Source organism: Ranitomeya variabilis, chromosome 4 (genome assembly GCF_051348905.1).
Source record: "Ranitomeya variabilis isolate aRanVar5 chromosome 4, aRanVar5.hap1, whole genome shotgun sequence".
Classification (NCBI taxonomy): Eukaryota; Metazoa; Chordata; class Amphibia; order Anura; family Dendrobatidae; genus Ranitomeya; species Ranitomeya variabilis.
The window spans coordinates 394,060,294-394,083,508 of NC_135235.1; the positions used below are offsets into that span (position 1 = coordinate 394,060,294).

Sequence of the window (23,215 nt, forward strand, 5' to 3'; positions counted from 1 at the left end):
CTTTGAACGTGGCATGGTTGTTGGTGCCAGAAGGGCTGGTCTGAGTATTTCAGAAACTGCTGATCTACTGGGATTTTCACGCACAACCATCTCTAGGGTTTACAGAGAATGGTCCGAAAAAGAAAAAAAATCCAGTGAGCGGCAGTTCTGTGGGCGGAAATGCCTTGTTGATGCCAGAGGTCAGAGGAGAATGGGCAGACTGGTTCGAGCTGATAGAAAGGCAACAGTGACTCAAATCGCCACCCGTTACAACCAAGGTAGGCCTAAGAGCATCTCTGAACGCACAGTGCGTCGAACTTTGAGGCAGATGGGCTACAGCAGCAGAAGACCACACCGGGTACCACTCCTTTCAGCTAAGAACAGGAAACTGAGGCTACAATTTGTACAAGCTCATCGAAATTGGACAGTAGAAGATTGGAAAAACGTTGCTTGGTCTGATGAGTCTCGATTTCTGCTGCGACATTCGGATGGTAGGGTCAGAATTTGGCGTAAACAACATGAAAGCATGGATCCATCCTGCCTTGTATGGAGCATCTTTGGGATGTGCAGCCGACAAATCTGCGGCAACTGTGTGATGCCATCATGTCAATATGGACCAAAATCTCTGAGGAATGCTTCCAGCACCTTGTTGAATCTATGCCTCGAAGAATTGAGGCAGTTCTGAAGGCAAAAGGGGGTCCAACCCGTTACTAGCATGGTGTACCTAATAAAGTGGCCGGTGAGTGTATATAGTATTAGTAAGTAATCAAACAACCGCAGGTTCAAGCTTCCTAAGGGGACTAAAACAATAAGTAAAGTAAAAATAAAAAAAAGTTTAAGAAAAATGTAGAAAATATATAAAACTTTAAGGCATCCCTTTCCTCAGATCAAAGAAAAGAAAAAACATATTTTGTATTGTTGAGTCTGTAAAAATCTATCAAAATATAAAATTATTTAAACTATGTTAAATGGCAAAAAGAAATTAAAAAAAGTGAAATGATAAAATTGCTGTTTTTCGGTCGCCGAACTTCCCCCTACAACTTCGAATGTACCCCAAAATTATTAGCAGCTCAGAATGCGAAAAAACAAGCTCTCGTACAGCTCATTAAGTTACGGGCCACAGGCAGGGTGTCAAGGGAGGGCCGCAATCACAAGCATGGAGGTCTTCAAAAGACCCCCTGCTGTCATAGCAACCCGCGATCACCCATAGCATCAGGTTTAACCGCTCCACTTTTAGAGGCAGCCATTACCTGCCGGGCATGGGATGACCACACTCTGCTCCATATACACCTGCTGACGACGTGCGCCGTACATGTACGGCACATGTCATGAAGGGGTAAAGGAGTTTTCCACTTTCAGAAACCTCTAGACCTCAGATACAGTTTGTGTAAGACACAATCCCCCCCAAAAAGCCCTCTACTCCCCATCCTCAGGTCCCGGGCCGAGTATCCTCCGCTGCTCAGTCTGTTATTGGCTGCAGCCAATCAGTCAGCTCGGAGGCCGGTAGCGGCTGAGGTGACATCAGCTCCGCAGGCAGTAACAGACGCCGTGGGCAGCCGAGGAGACCCAGCGCTGGACCTGAGGAGGGGGAGTAAGGCGCAGTTTGGTTTCGTACACCATGAAGACAGCGCTTACACTTATGCCATCGATGACTGACCACCTTGACCACAGCTGGGACATGTCTCCTGTGGTAAGCCATGGCTCCTGCCTCCCCCCATACCAGCCACCATTCTGTACCACATCCCTTTACAACGCCTCCATCCATGTAGCCCCTCTGATGGACGCAGCTCCTCCCCAGCCCACTCTGTTCCCTGGTCAATCATGGCTGCCTGATATTTTTACATGACGCCATATCAAGCATCCCGGTTACCCAGGTAACCACCCGACCCGTGAGCAGTGCGCAGTGCGCTCCTTGTGTGGTCCCTCACGCATGCGCATTACGAGCCCTCGCGTCTTTCGGGATCTTCTCCGCTCCCGGGTGGCGGAGAAAGGTGTTAGTGGAGACCGAGAGCAGGTCCTGGCTGCAGACAAGCAGGCAGGCAGGTATGTGCGGGTGTGGAGGCCGAGGAGAGCGGCGGAGGAGTGATGAGAGGCCGGGACACAATGGGAGCAGTGATGTGCGGGGCCTACACCTATGGGCTATGGGGATCTACCTGTGTCTGTGGCCCGCAGCGGCAGCCCCACCGCGCACTGCATGCTGGGAGACGCTCCCCTCTCCTGGACCCTTTATCTGCACTTTGCTCTTTTTTTATTTTCCTTTTCTTCTTAACTTTCATCACATTTTATACCTGCTTTCTTTTATCTCCATCGCACAGCTGTTTGTTTTCATTTCATTTTCATCCATAAAATGATAAAAGTAAACCAAAGTCTACCTCTGTTGACATCTGTACATTATTTCAGAAAAACAACTTTTCCGTTTATCCCCTCATCATTTCCTTCTCCCCTAAAGCCCAATACCTCAGTGCTGTGGGGAAAGCAGCGCTGGCGCCCCTCCGTTATTGTTGCACTTCGGGGACTTGAGCATTTCTTTTTTTATAGAAATATTTTTTTTCCTTTAATGTTTACCTTTTACTTGTTTCCCATATCCAAAGGGACCGAATGCGTTCCCTAAGGTAGTACACGCGTTTCCCTATGTAATATGCAGGGTTTAGGTCTGGACCGTGGTATCGCCGGGGTGTGTGCGTGATACGGCCTCATTCACATGCCATACATACGTCCGTGGTTTGTTTGTGGTCTGTAAAAGATCATGGAAAAATGATCACAATCACCCATACAAGTCCATGACCTCACAGACAGCAATGGGGTGGCATCGGTGATTGGCGTGGTAAGGCCATGTTCACACTATCAGTATGTGTAAGCCAGAACCAGGAGTGGGTGATAAATACAGAAGTGGTGACGGGTTTCCATTATACTTTTCCGGATTGTTCCTCACCTGGTTTTGGCTTACAGGTACTGAGGTAAAATACTGACCAAATACTGATTGTGTGAATGTGGCCTTATGGACAGAAGAAGCTAATATATCCATGCATGAAATCACTGATGGTGCAGTGGCCAAACACCGATCAGATCCAAAACACTGATGACTTAGTTTTTACAAATCCCAAAAAGAAAGATGTAGCTACATGAAAGGCACTGGATCTCCCAACGCTCAGTCACATTGTCACTAATGGGCTCTCCAAGAGAAGCATGACAGAAGCAGCCCATGAGTGGTTGCCCATCCAGTGCCCACATAGCCAGTGCAGGAGGCGAGTTTACATTGGGGCCCATTCATCCAAGCATTTATACCAGAAGAGTGGGGTTAAAGCTTTGAAAAGTTGAAAAATGTTGGCGAAAATGCAAAGTTGCTGTAAAATGTAGTGAATTTTAGCCAGTTTGGATCAACTTCACCAAAATGGAAAGGAGCTTGGGACAAGGCGTGATCACGCCACCCAGCCAATTATGTGGCTTTGTATGCCAGAAATGGAGACTGGCGTTGTGCTCAGAGGATGAGCCAAATTCATGAACTTGGCGCCTGGTATTCTGTGAAGACTGTCGTAGTGCGAGACTTTATTCTATAACAGGTAATACAGTTTTAAAGAAGGGGCTGACCGATTAGTGGACAGTATTCTTTTTACAATTTTTTACAATCTACATCTACCAACTGAGTTTTAAAGAGGATTTCTTTCTGGATTTTTTTAGTATTTATTGCTATCTTTATACCCCTCCTAACAAGCCTTTTAAGTTGTTTTATTAATTTCTACAATTTTAAAGCTGCACTTGCAATATGGGCATTGTTTTCTTCGGACTAATCATCCCACTATTCATATTATTATGCCACTGAGTGTGTGAGTAGCACATGGTTAGTGAGAACAGCGTCACTGCCGACTGCAAATCTCTGCGTCCTCGGCAATGTGCAGTAAGCCGGGTGTAAGCACCCTGACTTCATTGGTACACTGTGCATGCCCAGTTCTGCGTTCCCCGTCATGTGTGTTGTGCCAATGTAGCCGGGGTACGTGCACCTGACTTATTACGCATTGCAAAGGAGGCAGAGATTTGCAACAAGCTGGCAATAATGGCTGCTGTGTCCTCAGTCACCGCTGCCTCTCAGAACATGCGCTGTGTGCCAATGAAGCCAGGGTGCGTACACCAGGCTTGCTGAGCATTGCCAGAGATGACCTGCAGGGATATAGTGTAGATAATAATATAATAACGGACAACCAGCATGGATTCATGAAGAATAAGGCTACTTTCACACTTCCATCTTATGGCGTACGTCGCAATGCGTCGTTTTGGAGAAAAAACGCATCCTGCAAAGTTGCCCGCAGGATGCGTTTTTTCTCCATAGACTTGCATTAGCGACGCATTGCGATGTATGGCCACACGTCGCATCCGTCGTGCGACGGATGCATCGTGTTTTGGCGGCCGCGACGCACAAAAAAACGTTCAATGTAACTTTTTTTGTCCGTCGGTTCAGCTTTTTATGACCGCGCATGCGCGGCCAGAACTCCGCCCCCTCCTCCCCGCTCATCACACTGGGCAGCGGATGCGTCGTAAGACTACATCCGCTGCCCACGTTGTGCTACATTTAGCACACTGTCCGTCGGTACGTCGGGCCTACGGTTTGCGACGGCCCCGTATCGACGGAAGTGTGAAAGTAGCCTAAGTCATGTCTCACCAACATGTTAGGTTTCTGTGAGGAGGTGAGTGCAATTCTGGATGTAGGTAATGTGGCTGATGTGATTTATCTGGACTTTGCAAAGGCATTTGATTCAGTTCCACATAACAGCCTTATACTGATGCTACAGAAGCAAGGACTGGGGGAAACTATATGGAGATGGGTAAGGAATTGGCTAAATGACAGGAAACAAAGAGTCGTCATAAATGGTATGTTCTCTAAATGGGATATAGTCAGTAGTGGGGTACCGCAAGGATCTGTACTGGGAGCGTTGGGGACCGCAGGGATCTGTACTGGGAGCATTGGGGACCGCAGGGATCTACTGGGAGCAGTGGGGACCGCAGGGATCTGCACTGGGAGCAGTGGGGACCGCAGGGATCTGTACTGGGAGCACTGGGGACTGCAGGGATCTGTACTGGGAGCAGTGGGGACCACAGGGATCTGTATTGGGAGCAGTGGGGACCGCAGGGATCTGTACTGGGAGCATTGGGGACCACAGGGATCTGTACTGGGAGCAGTGGGGACCGCAGGGATCTGTATTGGGAGCAGTGGGGACCGCAGGGATCTGTACTAGGAGCAGTGGGGACCGCAGGGATCTGTACTGGGAGCAGTGGGGACCGCAGGGATCTGTACTGGGAGCAGTGGGGACCACAGGGATCTGTACTGGTAGCAGTATGGACCGCAGGGATCTCTACTGGGAACAGCGAAGACCACAGGGATCTGTACTGGTAGCAGTGGGGACTGCAGGGATCTGTACTGGGAGCAGTGGGGACTTCAGGGATCTGTACTGGGTGCAGTGGGGATCCCAGGGATCTGTATTGGGAGCAGTGGGGACTGCAGGGATCTCTACTGGGAACAGTGAAGACCACAGGGATCTGTACTGGTAGTGGGGACTGCAGGGATCTGTGCGAGGACTGATTCTCTCTAACCTCTTTATTAATGACCTTGTGGATTCTATTGAGAGTAAAGTGTCAGTCTTTGCTGATGGCACCAAACTATGTAGGGTATTAAAATCTGACCTTGACATTACAATATTGCAAAACGATCTGAATAAGATGTCTTAGTGGGCAAACACTTGGCAAATGAGGGTCAATGTAGATAAATGTAGAGCAATGCACCTGGGACGGAGTAATCCTATTGCTGCATACACAGTAAATGGGAGTATACTCGTAGTTACAGAACAGGAGAAGATCCTGGGGATTCTGGTTACAAGTAAGCTGAGCAGCAGTACTCAATGTCAGCTGCAAAAGCAAACAAGATTTTAGCATGTGTAAAAAGAGAGAAAATCCCACGATCCCAACGTATGGTTGCCCCTCTATAAATCACTGGTAAGGCCACATCTAGAATATGGGATCCAGTTTTGGGCTCCATATTTTATAAAGGATATTCAGAAGTTAGAATCAGTTCAAAGATGGGTAACTAGATTATTACAAGGGATGGAAGGCCTCTCATATGAGGAGAGGTTGGAAAAGTTGGGCTTGTTTAGCGTAGAAAAAAAGACGTCTCAGAGGGGATCTCATTTACATATATAAATATATGTGTGGCCAGTACAAAGGATTGTATGTACACATAGCATTGTGGGTTATAGATAATTTAGTGATAAAATGTATAATTGGTGTATAATTGATGGACCCTGGTCTTTTTTAAAGTTATATAACTGTATAAAAAGTACTTGTTAGGAAGGGCATAAAAATAGCAATAAATAGGTTGTTGGTTTCGGGGGGGAAGTTAGAATGTTGTCTTTAAATGAAAAAATCCAGTGAAAGATCACCTTGAAATACTCCCTTATGCCTCTTTCAGACTCCCCTGTCTCCGGTACATGTGGTGACAGTTTTCACAAGTACCGGAGACACTTACATACGTAAACCCATTCATGTGAATGGGTCTGTGCACATGTCAATGTGTTTCCACGGACCATGGACATGTACGATTTTTACCATCAGCAAGGGTGCAAAACGTCCCTCACACGTGCACTCGGATGATACACAGGGATGTCATCCATGTGGCATGCATTGGTGCCTGGGAAGAAGCGATACAGTAAGCTCTGTTCCCGGGTGCTGAAGACAGCTCTCAACATTCTCCTCTGCGCTACCGATGATCAGTGCAAGCAGGGGAGAATGATGAGAGTTATATTCAACTGTTAACATTGACTGCAGGCGGCGGCTGATGGGACTACTACTCCCACAAGTCTACACCTGCTGCCGCTAATAACAGTGACAGCAGACGGTGAATGAAAAATCCGGCGTGGATTCTCCTGTATTTTCTATAACCAGCCAGGCAAAACTCACAGCTGGGGACTGCAACCCTCAGCTGTTAGCGATAGCTAGGCTGGTTATCAAATAATTTAAAAAAACGGCGTAGGGGCGCTACAGTATATGGGAGATCTACTCTGTATGGGGGAACAATGTATGGGCACTAAACTGGCAGATTTGCAATTCTCTAGAAAAAAGCTTGGCTTGGACGTTACAAAATAGTCACTGCAGCCGGAGATGAATTCATTGAGAGGTATAGTTTCTACAATGGAGTCACTTTGGGGTTTTCCTGATATTCTGTCATCTTCGGGGCTCCACAAATGTTGCCAGCAAACTATTCTATCAAAATCTGTGCTTCAAAAGCCAAATAGCGCTCCATCCTTCTCAGGCGAGACATGGCCAATGTTGTCAGTAATTTCTGACAACATATGGGACCGCACCGCATTTGGGAGAAACTACGCAATAAATTGTGCGGTCTAGTTTCACCTATTAATCCTTCTGTATCGGTATTGGTTGTCACTACTGTGAGGGAGGACAGGAGCTGGATGTGGCTCGCAAATATCTTGCAGAGCTGAATGTGGATATCTAGGTCAGAAAGGTTGGGGACCACTGCCTTAAGCAGTGAAGTTTCCAATATGGGGTCACATGGGGGTTTCTGCTGTTTTGGCACCTCAGGAGCTCAGCTAGTGGAGCCCAGAATCTATTCAAATTAAATCTGTGTTCTAAAAGCCAAGAAGGACTCCTGAAAGACTATGATAGTGGAAAGGTATACTGGTGACAATCGTTAGTACAACAAGTGTGGTAAATTAAACCTACCCTGGGCAGGCAAGTATCAAAACCATGCAACTTAGGGGTATAATAATGCTAGATTAAGTTTGTCTGAGTGGCTGCCACATGAGTGAGCCTAAGCCATTTCTCAGACATTGTTCCAAAAAAAGTGCTTGTGCATATTTGAAAAGTACATGGAAGTATTGCACTCTTACCCATGGCGGTAGGAGGAGTGTCACCAGGACATGCACGATGGCTCAAACAGTAGTGTACAACAACATATGGGATGCTGCCACATTCGGGGGGAATTGCATAACAAATTGTGGAGTCCAAATTTCTCCCATTACCCCTAGTGTAAATTATAAATTTGGTGCTAAAACAGTATTTTAGTGGAAAAAATGTTTTGTTCTTTTCACATTTAAGTGTTATAAAGTTTTGTGAATCACCTGTAGGTTAAAAAATGTTTGGTACACTACTAGATGAATTCTTTGAGGGGTCTAGTTTCCAAAATGGGTGTCACTTGTGGGGAGTTTCTGCTGTTTTCGCATGTTAGGGCCTTTCCAAATGCGTCATGGCATTCACACTCTACTCCAGACAAATAGCGCTCTTTCCTTTCCTAGCCCTGCCGTGGGCCCAAACTGATTTTACCACCTATGGGTTATCATCACATTCAGGAGAAATTGTGTAACAAATTATGGGGTTCACTGTTTAGGCACAACCGTGGCTCTCCAAAACCAACGTGACGCCTGCAGACCATTCCTTCAAAGTCTGCTTTCCAAAAGTCACTCCTGCCTTTCCGAGCCCTGCTGAGTGTCCAAACAGTAGTTTTCCCCCACATATGGGCTGTAGGCGTACTCGGTAGAAATTGCACAAGAAATTTTGGGGTGAGTTTTCTGTTACGCCTGTGAAAGTAAAAACAAATTGGGGCTAGAAGTACATTTTTGTGGGAAAAATTTCTATTTTTTTATTTTCACAGCTCTACGTTATAAACTTCTGTGAAGCACCTGAGTTTCAAGGTGTTCACCACACATCTAGATACATTCCTTGAGGGGTCTAGTTTCCAAAATAGGGCCACTTGTGGGGGATTTCCATTGTTTATGCACATCAGGGGATCTCCAAATGTGAAATGGCGCTTCTTTCAAAAAGTCAAACTGTGCTCATTTCCTTCCGAGCCCTGCCATGTGCTCAAACAGTAATTTTCCCCCACATATGGGATATCAGCATACTCAGTAGAAGTTGCACAACAAATTTGGGGTCCATTTCTCCTGTTACCCTTGTAAAAATAAAATATTTGGGGCTAAAGTAAACTTTGTGTGAAACAAAAGTAAAATGTAATTTTTTTCCTTGCACATTGCTTTAGTTCCTGTGAAGCATTTCAAGGGTTAATAAACTTCTTGATTGTGATTTTGAGGACTTTGAGAGGAAAAGTTTTTAGAATGGTGTCACTTTTGGGTATTTTCTGTCATATACAGTGGGGGAAAATAAGTATTTGATACTTTCCTGATTTTGCAAGTTTTCCCACCTACAAAGAATGGAGAGGTCTGTAAATTTTATCATAAGTACACTTCACCTGTGAGAGACAGAATCTAAATATTAAAATCACATTGTATGATTTTCACATACCCGTATTTTTCGGACTATAAGATGCACCGGATCATAAGACGCACCCCAAATTTGGGGTGAAAAGTGCAGAAAAAAAAGATTTTTTATAAGATGGGGGTCCGTCTTATTGTCCGAATTTAAGATCTCTTACCTGAGGACAGACAGTGGCAGAGCAGGGTCACAGGAGGCAGAGGTGAGGTGATGCTGAAGTGCGGTGGGCGCAACGGCGTGCACCTGAGCAGGGTCCCATCCTGCTTAGGTGGGCGACGCCATGGCCTGGTGTCCATGGGGAGGTTGCGGCAGTGCTGTGGCGGCGGCAGATGTGCGGTCACTTCCTCAGGTGGCGGCGGCCAGGGTCCCTTCCACATTTGAGGTGACGCCACGGCAGTATTGAAGGAGAGCAGCAGAGCTGGGTGAGTCACAGTTTTCCCGGTGACGGCGGGCTTACCGGCATTGTGGCGGCGACAGAGGTGCGGGGATGATGTGGTGCGGTGACCGGTATGGCGTGAGCAGGGTCCCGTCCACATTTGAGGTGAATCCGCGGCCCGGTATTGAAGGAGAGCAGCAGAGCTGGGTGAGTTATGGTTTTCCCGGTGGCGGCGGCCATCTTTCTGAGGCCGCGCATGCGCAGATTCAGTACTCTGCTTCCCAGGGCTTCAGGAAAATGGCCGCGGGAGGCCGCGCGTGCGCAGATGTAGATCGCGGCGGCCATTTTCCTGAAGCCGAGATCTCAATCTGCGAACTCGGCTTCAGGAAAATGGCCGCCGCGATCTCCATCTGCGCACGCGCGGCCTCCCGCGGCCATTTTCCTGAAGCCCCAGGAAGCAGAAAACTCAATCTGCGCACGCGCGGCCTCAGGAAGATGGCCGCCGCCACCGGGAAAACCGTACCTCACCCAGCTCTGCTGCTCTCTTTCAATACCGGGCCGCGGATTCACCTCAAATGTGGACGGAACCCTGCTCACGACATACCGGTCACCGCGCCACATCATCCCCGCACCTCTGTCGCCGCCACAATGCCGGTAAGCCTACATTCCAACTATAAGACGCACCTCCCATTTTCCTCACAATTTTTTTGGGGAAAAAGTGCATCTTATAGTCGGAAAAATACGGTAATTGAATTGCATTTTATTACATGAAATAAGAAATTAAAATTGATCACCTACCAACCAGCAAGAATTCTGGCTCTCACAGATCTGTTAATTTTTCTTTAAGAAGCCCTCCTACTCTGCATTTATTACCTGTATTAATTGCACCAGTTTGTTACCTGTGTAAAAGATACCTGTCCACACACACAATCACACTGCAACTTCTCCACCATGACTAAGACTGAAGAGCTGTCTAAGGACAATAGGGACAAAATTGTAGACCAGCCAAAGGCTAGGATGAACTACAGGACAGTAGGCAAGCAGCTTGGTGACAAGGCAACAACTGGTTGCATAATTGTTAGAAAATGGAAAAAATACTAGATGACTGTTAATCTTCCTTGGTCTGGGGCTCCATGTAAATTTTCACCTCGTGGGGTAAATATGATTCTGAGAAAGGTCAGGAATCAGCCCAGAACTACAAGGGAAGACATCGTCAGTGACCTGAAGAGAGCTGGGACAACAGTCTCAAACATTACCATTAGTAACATACTACGCCGTCATGGATTAAAATTCTGCAGGGTGCTCAAGGTCCCCGTGCCCACGCCAGCACATGTCCAGGCCTGTTTGAAATTCGCCAATGACTATCTGGATGATTCAGAAGAGACATGGGAGAAGGTCAGGTGGTCAGATGAGACCAAAATAGAACTTTTTGGTATCAATTCCACCCTCTGTGTTTGGAGGAAGAAGAAGGATAAGTACAACCCCAAGAACACCATCCCAACCGTGAAGCATGGTGGGGGAAACATCATACATTAGGGGGGGGGGCTTTTCTGAAAAGGGTACAGGATGAGTGCACCGTATTAAAGGGAGGATGGATAGTCATGTATAGCAAGATTTTTGGCCAACAACATTCCCTCAGTAAGAGTATTATTTATTAACGTTACTCATTTATATAGCGCCATTAATTCCGCAGCGCTTTACAAACATTATTGGCAATGTCCCCGATGGGGCTCACAAACTAAATTCCCTATATGTCTTTGGAGTGTAGGAGTAAACCGGAGTACCCGGAGGAAACCCACGCAAACACGGGGAGAACATACAAACTCCTTGCAGATATTGTCCCTGGTGGGATTTGAACCATGAACCCCAGCACTATAAGGCTGCAATGCTAACCACTGAGCCACCTTGCCGCCCTTAGTATTGAAGATGGGTTGTGACTGGGTCTTTCAGCATGACAATGACCTAAAACACACTGCCAGGGCAACTCATACAATGTGATTGTCTGGATTGTATTTTTAGATTCTGTCTCTCACAGTTGAAGTGTACCTACGATAAAAATTACAGACCTCTCCATTGTTTATAGGTGGGAAGACTGGCAAAATTGGGAGTGTATCAAATACTTATTTTACCCACTGTAGGCCCCCCAAAGTTGTGATGTGGTCCCTAAAAAAAGGTTTTGTAAATTTTGGTGGAAAAATAAGAAATTGCTGATCAACTTTTAACCCTTCTGACTTCCTAACAAAAAAAATTACATTTAAAAAATGATGCAGAGGTAAAGTAGACATGTGGGAAATGTTTGAAAATCCAAAATTTTCATCAAATTTCCGATATTTTCACAAATAATTGCAAGTTATATCGAACAAATTTTACCAGTATCATGATGTACAATGTGTACCGAAAAAACAATCTCAGAATCGCTCCAAAGTTATTATTTCATAAAGTGACACTGGTCAGATTTTAAAAATTTGACCCGGTCATTACGGTTGAAATTGGCCCAGTCACTAAAGGGTTAGAGGAAATCTGTCTGCAGGTTTTTGCTTTGTAATCTTAGAGCAGCGTGATGTAGAGGCAGAGAGCCTGATTTCAGCGATGTGTCACTTACTGGGCAGCTTGATGTACTTTTGATAGGATCCTTGTTTTTTCTCCTGTAGATGTAGCAGTGCTATGAATTTAGAGAGGTGCATAACCCCACCCAAACTCCTGACTGGCAGCTTACTGTGTACGCTATGAATTGTCAGCAAGCTGCCAATGAGTGGTTTGGGGATGGAGTTAGGCTAGGGTCACATTGCGTTAGGGCAATCCGTTAAGCGCATAGCGCTAGCGGGTTGCGCTAACGCAATGCTTCCCTAGGGTCCGCGTTCGGCGTCCCCGCTAGCGCAGATCCCCGATCTGCACTAGCGAGGAACGGACCTCGGGCGCGCCGCGGACGCTGCAAGCAGCGTCCGAGGTCCGTCACTCAAATGACGCGACATCGCTAGCGCCCACCCAATGTGGGCGGGCGCTAGCGACGCGCTCACTATTACAGGCTATGGCGGCGTTAATGGACTACGTTAACACCGCGTTATGCCGCGGTGTAACGTAGTCCGTTAAACGCGGTCACATAACGCAATGTGACCCTAGCCTTACAAAGATTAACTGGACTGACTTGCATGTGAGACCTAATCAGGCAGTGATAAGCTCCTGCTAATAAAATACTGATTGTATTGAAACTAAATCTCACAACAAACAGCCTAGTAAGTGACACATACTTAGAATCGGCCTCCCTTGTTCTTTAATATGCTGCTCTCAGATTAAATAGCAAAAACCTGCTGACATATTCCCTTTAAATTTACAGATACGAATGTTTTTGAAGATGTGTTTATTATTTAACATGTACAAACATTTGCTGGGTGGACACCCAGAGGTGGAGCTGAAAAAAATCTTTAATTTTTGAAAGGTTGAGCATATTCATGTTTTACCATTGGCGATAGTCAAATGAAAATATCAAACATGCCCAATTGAACATCTTTCAAAAGTCGCTCAGCTCTCGATTATTCATCATCTAAAAAGCTAGCGATGAATGAACGATTTGGTTGAAATCATCCATTTTCTACAACCTTGATCTAACATTTATGGGGGCATTAAAACCAATGAATACAGATAAAGCTTCCACTTACACAAAAAAGAAGTGGTAGAGTTTTTACTTTTTTATTACTGAGACTGGAGAAAAAGTTTAACTAATCGCCTCAAAAGGAAAAGTTTTAAGCACCAGATTACTTAGTTTATGGAGTTAGGGTAGAAAGTTGATGAGGAAAAATAGCATTGATAACTAATGAACCTGTCACAAGTGTGTCATGTGTTCCTGGGAGATCTGGGGTTAGGCTATCTTTACATATTAAATGGACTGTTTCCTTTTGTGGCTGAAGAGGTTAATGACTCTTTGTATGCTGGTTAGAGACTTGCCTCTCCATCTCACAGCTGCTCCTGACCTGCTCATTTTCTCTCTCTACAAAACTTAGCCAGACCTTCTCAACCTCACCAGTGAAAGTTTACTTCCTGGCTTGCTGAAGTTGATGTGCTGAAGTTGGAATTTGCAGTTGCTGCTGAAGATTGTTGTTTGCTGTTTTTGGGTGTTTGTTTCTGCACTATCCTTTTCCCATTTGCTTTGTACATTCATATCATTCCCTTTATTTCTCTCTACACTTGGTGAGTGTTTTTGTGTGTAAGCTGCTTTTTGTTATCACGATTCTTCAAGATCAGCATTGTTCACACAATGCTACTCTAGTTCCTACTGCTGTAAGATTTATAGGGTAACAAATACCCTCTATCCCGCCCCAGCTCTCCCCATTTTGTCGGAGATTAAGCACAAATGGCAAGAGTAGCCCCAAAATTATGCGACTTAAAGGGAACCTGTCACCCCCAAAATCGATGGTGAGCTAAGCCCACCGTCATCAGGGGCTTATCTACAGCATTCTGTAATGCTGTAGATAAGCCCCCGATGTTACCTGAAAGAGGAAAAAAAGACGTTAGATTATACTCACTCAGGGGCCGTCCCGCTCCGATGGGCGTCTCAGGTCCGCTCCGGAGCCTCCTATCTTCATTCAATGACGTCCTCTTCTGGTCTTCTCGCCGCGGCTCCGGCGCAGGCATACTTTATCTGTCCTGTTAAGGGCAGAGCAAAGTACTGCAGTGCGCAGGCGCCGGAAAGGTCAGAGAGTCCCGGCGCCTGCGCACTGCAGTACTTTGCTCTGCCCTCAACAGGAGAGACAAAGTACGCCTGCGCCGGAGCCGCGGCACCCACCGGACTGGACCGCAGCAGTAGAATGCTGTAGATAAGCCCCTGATGACGGTGGGCTTACCTCATCATCGATTTTGGGGGTGACAGGTTCCCTTTAAAAGCTTTTTACACCATAATACTGGTTTAAAAGCTTTGATGAATTGGGCTTATTGTTTACTGTACAGGCAACATAGAGCTTGAGGGGCATTTAAGAAAATATAATATCCATTTTGAGTTTATAGACTTGTTTTTATCCCTTTTTTTATACATATCTGTGAACTTTGTGAAGAAATAGGCTCTTCGCTACTGTTAAGGGCTGTGGCTATTAGTTTTTGCGTGTCAGCTTGTTGGACTCTAATCTATACTTGGTCTAAGGGTACCGTCACACAGTGCAATTTTGATCGCTACGACGGCACGATCCGTGACGTCGCAGCGATCATATGATTATCGCTCCAGCGTCGTAGACTGCGGTCACACGTTGCAATCACGGCGCTGGAGCGATGCCGAAGTCCCCGGGTAACCAGGGTAAACATCGGGTAACTAAGCGCAGGGCCGCGCTTAGTAACCCGATGTTTACTGTGGTTACCAGCGTAAAAGTAAAAAAAAACAAACCGTACATGCTCACCATCTGATGTCCGCCCGGTCCCTTGCCGTCCGCTTCCTGCTCTGACAGATCCGGCCGTACAGTGAGAGCAGAGTGCAGCGGTGACGTCACCGCTGTGATCTGCTCTCACTTTCCGGCCGGCAGACAGTCAGAGCGGGAAGCGGACGGCAAGGGACCTGACGGACATCAGATGGTGAGCATGTACAGTTTGTTTTTTTTTACTTTTACGCTGGTAACCACGGTAAACATCGGGTTACTAAGCGCGGCCCTGCGCTTAGTTACCCGATGTTTACCCTGGTTACCAGCGAACGCATCGCTGGATCGCTGTCACACACAACGATCCAGCGATGTCAGCGGGTGATCAAGCGACGAAAGAAAGTTCCAAACGATCTGCTACGACGTACGATTCTCAGCAGGATCCCTGATCGCTGCTGCGTGTCAGACACTGCGATATCGTAACGATATCGCTAGAACGTCACGAATCGTACCGTCGTAGCGATCAAAATTGCACTGTGTGACGGTACCCTAAGACTGTGTTTCTTAACTAGGGGATGCCGTCTCAGCCAAGGCAAGCCCAATATGCTAGTGTTCACAAATCAAATCTGCTCAAGCAGAACTCCTATGTGTATCAATTGGAGTGATGAGTGGAAAAAGGCAAATTCTGTCTATAGAGGAGATAACCAGAGCTTTGGGCATTGGGGCTAGTATCATTTTATATGTGGAAACTGTACCTTAAGCACCATAGTTCAAAAGAAATTTGAAACCTAAACCCAAACATTCTGAAAGGGAATCTGTCATCAGGTGTTTGTATGTAAGCACCGTGTCACTTACAGGGCTGTTTTGATATTTCAGTACAATCAGCGTTTTATCAGCAGTAGATTATCACTAGAGGACAACTGACCTCCTACATCCTAGTCCACCCACGCCCCCACCACTAATTAGCAGCTTTCTGTCAATATACAATTTACACAGAAAGCTGTGGTGTGGGTGGGGTTATGCACAGCTCAGCAACTGAGCTCTGCTAGGTCTGAAGCAGAAAAAACTGATTGTATCACAGCTACTGCACCCAATAATGTAAGTGATACATCGCTGGAATTAGGGTCTCTGTTTCAACCTCATGCTGCTGTCAGATTACATAGCAAAAACTTGCTGACAGATTCCCTGTAAAGGTCAATATGACCTAATGGATAATGGTTAGTTCTTATAAACTCCATAGGCAAAGAGGAGAGAATGCAATGCATTTGCTATTTTTTTATGTATCCTTTTCTTCATTCGTCCATCTTTTTTAACCACGCTCTTGACTACCCAAAAATATTAGCGAACTAAAAGCCATTGCACATAAGGAATGAGTTAAGATTCCACAGGAACGATGCTACAATCTGGTGTCTAGCCAGGGTGGTATATTGCATTCATGGTGCCGCATTGATGCAATAATTGACGCAAAAGGAGCCCCGACCAAGTATTGAGTGCATTTACACACATTTCAGTAGGCCAATGTTTCAGATTTTAAAATCATTTTTCAAGCTGGTGTTATAAAGTATTCTAATTTACTGAGATAATGACTTTTGGGTTTTCATTGGCTGTAAGCCATAATCATCAACATTAACGGAAATAAACACTTGAAATACAGCACTCTGTTTGTGATGGCGCTATATAATATATGAGTTTCACTTTTTGTATTGAACAACTGAAATAAATTTAATTTTTTGATGACATTCTAATTTTGTGAGAATCACCTATAGATCCTTTTGTTCTGTAAGTGATAAGCTGCTGCCAGAGATGTCTAACAGCGTCTCTCATGAAGAACACAGGAACGCTCATCAACGTGAGTGCTCCTGTATATGGGAGATCCGGCCAAGATAACTGCTGGATGAACAAGTGGACATCTGTCTGTAGTGTATGGGGACTTTAGTCAATTACTTGTTTGGCTGTCAGACATTCAGACAGCTGTATTTTTGGTCCAGCACACTAACCCTATAATGTTTTAGCATCAAGTCTGATAAATTAACGATTGCAACATCTATATGACTTCATAAAAACACCACTGTCAGTACAGTAATTAATCTCCAGAACCACCATCAGTACATGAATACATTGCCAAACTTAGTACAGCAATCAATTGTAGTGTCATGTCAGCCCCATATACAATTTTATCCCATTAACCTACAACGTCCAGTATGTCCTTATCAATGATAAGGAGATGCTTGAAGTTGTTGTTATCATTATACTGTGGACCATACAAGAACTACAGTACTGCTTAGTCCGAAGGCAACAGTAGCTTTATTAAACATTTAAAGAGTTACTTATCTTTTGGAAGATATCTTGTATGTTTAGGTCCATTCATTCAGAGTAGCTTAATGTGAGTCTAAAGTGGGCTCGGTATGGAGAAGGGGAATCATGGGGTGGGACCTGAGACCTCCACCGATTACCTCCAAGAAGTGCACAGCTTAGGAGTCAGGATTATGACTTTCTACTCACTGCATCCACTGTGTGCTTTGTGTATGCTCTCCAGTCTCCTGAGCTGTGGTCATCTAGGAAGTCTTTGTTGCGACTAGTGGGGGCCTCAGAACCGGGTGACCCGCCGATCTGCTCAGAATTTGCATAAAACATTATCTAAACTTTTGGGATATTTTTTAAGCGGATATCTCAGTTTGAAAGTTATTCCCTAGGCAAGAGATGGGGAATAACTTTCCGATCACTGGGGGTCTGACTGTCGTGGTCCCTACTGATACTGAGAACCAGGGCTCTGAAGGGCCCCAACTGAATGGAGCTTAGGTTGATCATTTACTCCATTCGCACTACTGCTCCATTTATTCTAATGGGAATACCGGAGATCAGTAGAGCTTTGCACTCAGCAATTTACGGCTCTACCATTAAAAGTGAATGGAGTGGTAGTGCAGATGATCGACCTCTGCTCCAGTTTGGGGGAATGATAGGAAATGACTTTCAAACATGAGACAAACACTTTAAGGAGCATTAACACTGCAGCCAATAATGAGAAACCAACTATCGATCTATCTAAACAGGCTGTCACTCACCCAATGCATGAACAAAATGTTTTTTTAACATAATGATTTTTAAGCTTACTGAAAGGGAGCCTGTCACCCCAAAATGACAATTAGACTGCATAAAGATGTATATAGGGGAAGGTAGACCCTACAAAAATATTAACAGGTATATATAGTTTAGTGTAATATTTGCTTAACCCCTTAGGCTTGGTTCACATTGCATTAATGGCAATGCACTGACGGCATCCGTTACATAGCGGCACTATCGCTATGTAACGGTTGCGTTAGCGCACCCATTGACTGCAATTATGTAGCGCATCGCTAGCGCATGTCATAATTGGCATGCGTAAGCAATGTGCCGTCATTCTGTGACAGACCCTCGGACGCGGTCTGCAGCGTTTCGGGGTCCGTCACTTCTAGCGCAGATGGAGCATCTGCGCTTGCGCGATCGCATAACGCGATCTTTAAACAGACTGCCCTAACGCAATATGAACCCTGCCTTAGTGACAGCCAATTTGGTCCTTAATGGCCAGGCCAATTTTTACAATTCTGACCACTGTCAGTTTATGTGGTTATAACTCTGGAACGCTTTAACGGATCCCGGTGATTCTGAGATTGTTTTTTCGTGACATATTGTACTTCATGTTAGTGGTAAAATGATTTGCGTTTATTTTTGAAAAAAAAAACGGAAATATGAAAAAAAAATTGAAAATTTTGTAATTTTCAAACTTTGAATTTGTATGCTCTTAAATCAGAGAGAGGAGTCACACAAAATACTTAATAAATAACATTTCCCACATGTCTACCTTACATCAGCAACATTTTTGAAACAACATTTTTGTTAGGAAGTTATAAGGGTTAAAAGTTGACCAGCGATTTCTCATTTTTCCAACAAAATTTACAAAACCATTTTTTTAGGGAGTATCTCACATTTGAAGTGAGTTTGGGGGGGTCAGTATAACAGAAAATACCCAAAAGTGACTCCATTCTAAAAACTGCACCCCTCAATGAGCGCAAAACCATATTCAAGAAGTTTATTAACCCTTCAGGTGCTTCACGAGAGGTAAAGCAATGTGGAAGGAAAAAATGAACATTTTCCTTTTTTCACCAAAAATTTACCTTGGAACCTAATTTTTGTTTTTATTTTCACAAGGGTATCAGGAGAAGATGGACCACAAAATTTGTTGTGCAATTTCTCCTGAGGACTCCGATACACCATATGTGGGGAAAAGCCACTGTTTGGGTGCATGGCAGAGCTCGGAAGGGAGGGAGCACCGTTTGACTTTTTGAACGCCATGTCGCGTTTTGAGACCCCCTGATGTACCTAAACAGTGGAAACCCCCCAATTCTAACTCCAACCCTAACCCTAACACACCCATTACCTTAATCCCAACCCTAACCATAACCCTAACCCCAACACACCCCTACCCCTAATCCCATCCCTAGCCATAACCCTAACTACAAACCTAACCCCAAAACACCCCTAAACCCTAATCCCATCCATAACCCTAACCACAAACCTAACCCCAGCACCCCTCTAACCCTAATCCCAACCAGAAAACAAACTGCAACACACCCCTAACTGTAATCCCAACCTTAACCATAACCCTTAGACTACTTTCACACTTGTGTCGTGTGACGTACATCGCAATGCGTCGTTTTGGAGAAAAAAAACGCATCCTGCAAAGTTGCCCGCAGGATGCGTTTTTTCTCCATAGACTTGCATTAGCGACGCATTGCGATGGATTGCCACATGTCGCATCCGTCGTGCGACGGATGCTGTAATAATTATAGGGGATAACTCAGGAGACTCTTTGCGTGGAACAAGACAACTACAGGACACAGTTTTATAAGTGGTAAAGTCTATATTATCACACGGTGATTCAAACAGGTGCAGAGAGAAATTCAAGTCCACAACACTTGGTGCAAATAATAAACGCAGCTTAGCAGTCTATAGGAAACTTCAGGGAAAATGCAATCAAGCAGAAAGTCTATGAAGCACAGTTATTCTTGAGGATACTTGACACGAATAAATCCTTGTCTTAGTCCAGGCACAGATAGATATGCTTATTAGACAGTTCAAATCATATCTTAGCTCAACCAGGGAGGCCTGGTTAATAGTCTCAGGTTATTGCAAAGAAGCAACAGCTTACATGACCAGCAAATGCAGATGAAGTAAACACGAACAGCAGATGAAGGAAGATTTACTGGAATTTTGTGTATGCAGCAGGAACTCAGAGCAGAGTAGCATGATCACCACACAGGCTCACAGGAGCAGGTGTATAGCCAGGGAGTAATCAGAGGTCAGGAGCTGGATGCAAGGCAGAATACTCTAGCACAGACTGAAGGCTGGGGTGGAGTTTTATAGCAGGAGACACAGTGCACATGAGACCAAAGACGCCATCTTGAAAAAGGGCAGTGATGCACCAAAGGTAAAAAATGTTCAGAGTCCTGACATTACTCCCTCCTTAGAAGCGGCCTCAGGACGATCCTGGACCTGGTTTTTCAGGGAATCTCTGATGAAAACGAGAAATTTTCTGTTGGGCATTGATGTTTTCCACAGGTTCCCAAGAGTCTTCCTCAGGGGGATATCCCTGCCATCTTATCAGATATTGGAGCCGATTCCTGCGAATCCTGGAATCAATAATTTCCTCCACCACTAATTGTTCTTGCCCATCAATCACCACAGGCTGCGGAAGTGGCACAACACGTCCCTGGAAGGTATTAGGAGATACAGGCTTTAGTAAAGACATGAAAAACTGGGTGTACCATCATTGTCCTAGGCAGCTTCAGCCGGCAAGCCACAGAGCTCATTATACCGTTGATCTTGAAAGGGCCAATGAATTTCTGTTCAAGTTTTTGTGAAGGAACGTTTAACTTCAGATTCTTAGTTGCTAACCACACGGAATCTCCTACCTTGAACATGGGTGCAGGTTTACGGAATCTATCAGCCGATCTCTTATTTCATTCTTGAGCTGTGGTCAGGGATTCCTTCAGAACCTCCAGATTCTGTCTCATCGCAGTCAGCCTTTCCTCCACTGCCGGAACCGGAGAATTAATTGGAGACCTAGGTAAAAAACACGGATGATAACCCAGATTGGCAAAGAAAGGTGTAAATTTAGTGGAGGCGCTCTGAGAATTATTATATGAAAATTCGGCTAACGGCAACAACTACAACCAATCATCCTGGAGATGGCTGACATAACATCTTAGATATTGTTCCAGCGTCTGGTTGGTACGCTCAGTCTGACCATTTGTCTGGGGATGATAAGCAGAAGAGATACAGACATTAATATTGAGTGCAGAGCAAAACCCCTTCCAGAATCTTGAAGTGAACTGTACTCCACGGTCAGAGATGATCTCATCCGGAACCCCGTGCAACCGAAAGACATTCTGTATAACCAAGTTCACTGTATCTTTAGCTGAGGCGAGGCCGGTGCACGGAACAAAATGAGCAGCTTTAATCAGGCAATCAACTACCACCATGATTGTATTCATGCCCCCCGATGTAGGCAGCTCCACAATAAAGTCCATTGATATAGACCCCCAAGGGCGGGACGGAACAGGTAATGGTTGTAGAAGACCCGTAGATGCCACATGAGGAGTCTTGTAATGGGCACATACCTCGCAAGAGAGAACAAAGTCCTTGGTATCCTTCAGGCAAGTTGGCCACCAAAAGAATCGGCTCAGGAACTCTTGTGTCTTCTGTACCCCCTGTGACCAGCCAACTTGGAGTCATGTACCAACTTGAGGAGCTGCATACGGACGACCTCCGGGACATAGATACGTCGATCTGTGAACCACATGCCACCCTTAAAGACAAGATTAATATCCACAGGTGGGTTGGCCAGGAATACATCACCTTCATATGCCTCCCTGCACTCCTTCCACAAGTCCTGATCGTGGATAACTCCGATGAAATTGGCATCAGATAGAATGGTCTTGGACGGGGCTCCAGGTACGGAATCCACAGCATGGATTCGGGATAAAGCATCAGCCTTCCCATTACGAGAACCTGGACGGTACGAGATAACAAAGTTAAATTGATTTAAAAATAAGTTCCAATGAGCCTGACGAGGAGAAAGACATCTAGCGGATCTAAGGAACTCTAGATTGCGATGGTCAGTTAGCACTATGATCTGTTGTGCAGCTCCTTGCAGATGATGCCTCCATTCTTTGAAAGCCGCAATAATAGCCAGCAATTCCTTGTCTCCCACGTCATAATTCTTCACTGCTGAGGTTAGTGTACGGGAAAAGAAAGCACGAGGATGTAGCAGACCCTTCTCTCCAGTTCTTTGGGAGAGAATAGCCCCCAAATCATTATCAGAAGCGTCCACCTCCACAATGAAAGGAAATGTTGGATCTGGGTGTATCAACAGCGGTGCTGATGTGAAACAGATCTTAAGCCGATCAAAAGCTTCTTGAGCCTGTGATGACCACTTAAAGGGCTTTTCCTTCTTTGTCAAGGAAGTAATGGGACGGACAATATCAGAAAAATTTCGAATGAAGCGTCTGTAGAAATTTGCAAAACCAATAAAACGTTGGACCTCCTTAACGTTCTTGGGTACCGGCCAGTCAAGGATAGCCTGAATCTTACCAGATTCCATGTTCAGCCCCTGGAGAGAGATGATATAACCTAAGAACTGTATCTCAGAACGATGGAACTCGCATTTCTCCGGCTTAATATACAGATGGTTCTCTTTCAGACGTCTTAAAACAGTTTTTACATGTTCTTCATGTTCCTGTAGAGAGTCAGAAAAGATTAGTATATCGTCCAAAATTATCACTACAAACTGGTCCAACAAATCTCTGAAAATGTCATTAGCAAGGTGTTGAAATGTTGCAGGGGCGTTACAAAGCCCGAAGGGCATCACAAGAGATTCAAAGTGTCCATACCGGCATCTGAATGCTGTCTTCAACTCATCCCCTGGACGAATACGCACCAAATTATAAGCCCCACGAAGATGCAGTTTAGAGAACACCTTAGCATGGCGGACTATTTCCAGTAATTCGGGAATCAGAGGCAAAGAGTAACGGTTTCGTACGGTTACCTTATTGAGTTCTCGATAGTCAACACAGGGTCTCAGGGTCCCATCCTTCTTCTTTACAAAAAAGATAGGTGCCCCTGCTGGTGAGGAAGAAGGACGTATGAAGCCTTTGGCCAGATTTTCATCAATATACTCTTTTAAGGCTTGAAGCTCAGGTGCCGCCAAAGGGTATACGTT

The 23,215-nt window shown here is 45.2% G+C and overlaps 1 protein-coding gene across 2 annotated transcripts in view; it reads left to right on the forward strand.

The window, feature by feature from the left end:
- The first annotated feature begins 1,496 nt into the window (after positions 1-1,496).
- LOC143767194 (uncharacterized) overlaps positions 1,497-23,215 on the forward strand; it is a 76,977-nt gene continuing 55,258 nt past the window's right edge. Inside the window, exon 1 of one of the 2 annotated variants that reach the window (XM_077255314.1) lies at positions 1,497-1,669. The gene's annotated coding sequence lies outside the window, so the exon portion shown is untranslated. Of the gene's footprint in view, positions 1,670-1,691; positions 2,023-23,215 lie in introns of those variants that run through there. The other variant, XM_077255313.1, reaches the window with a different exon arrangement.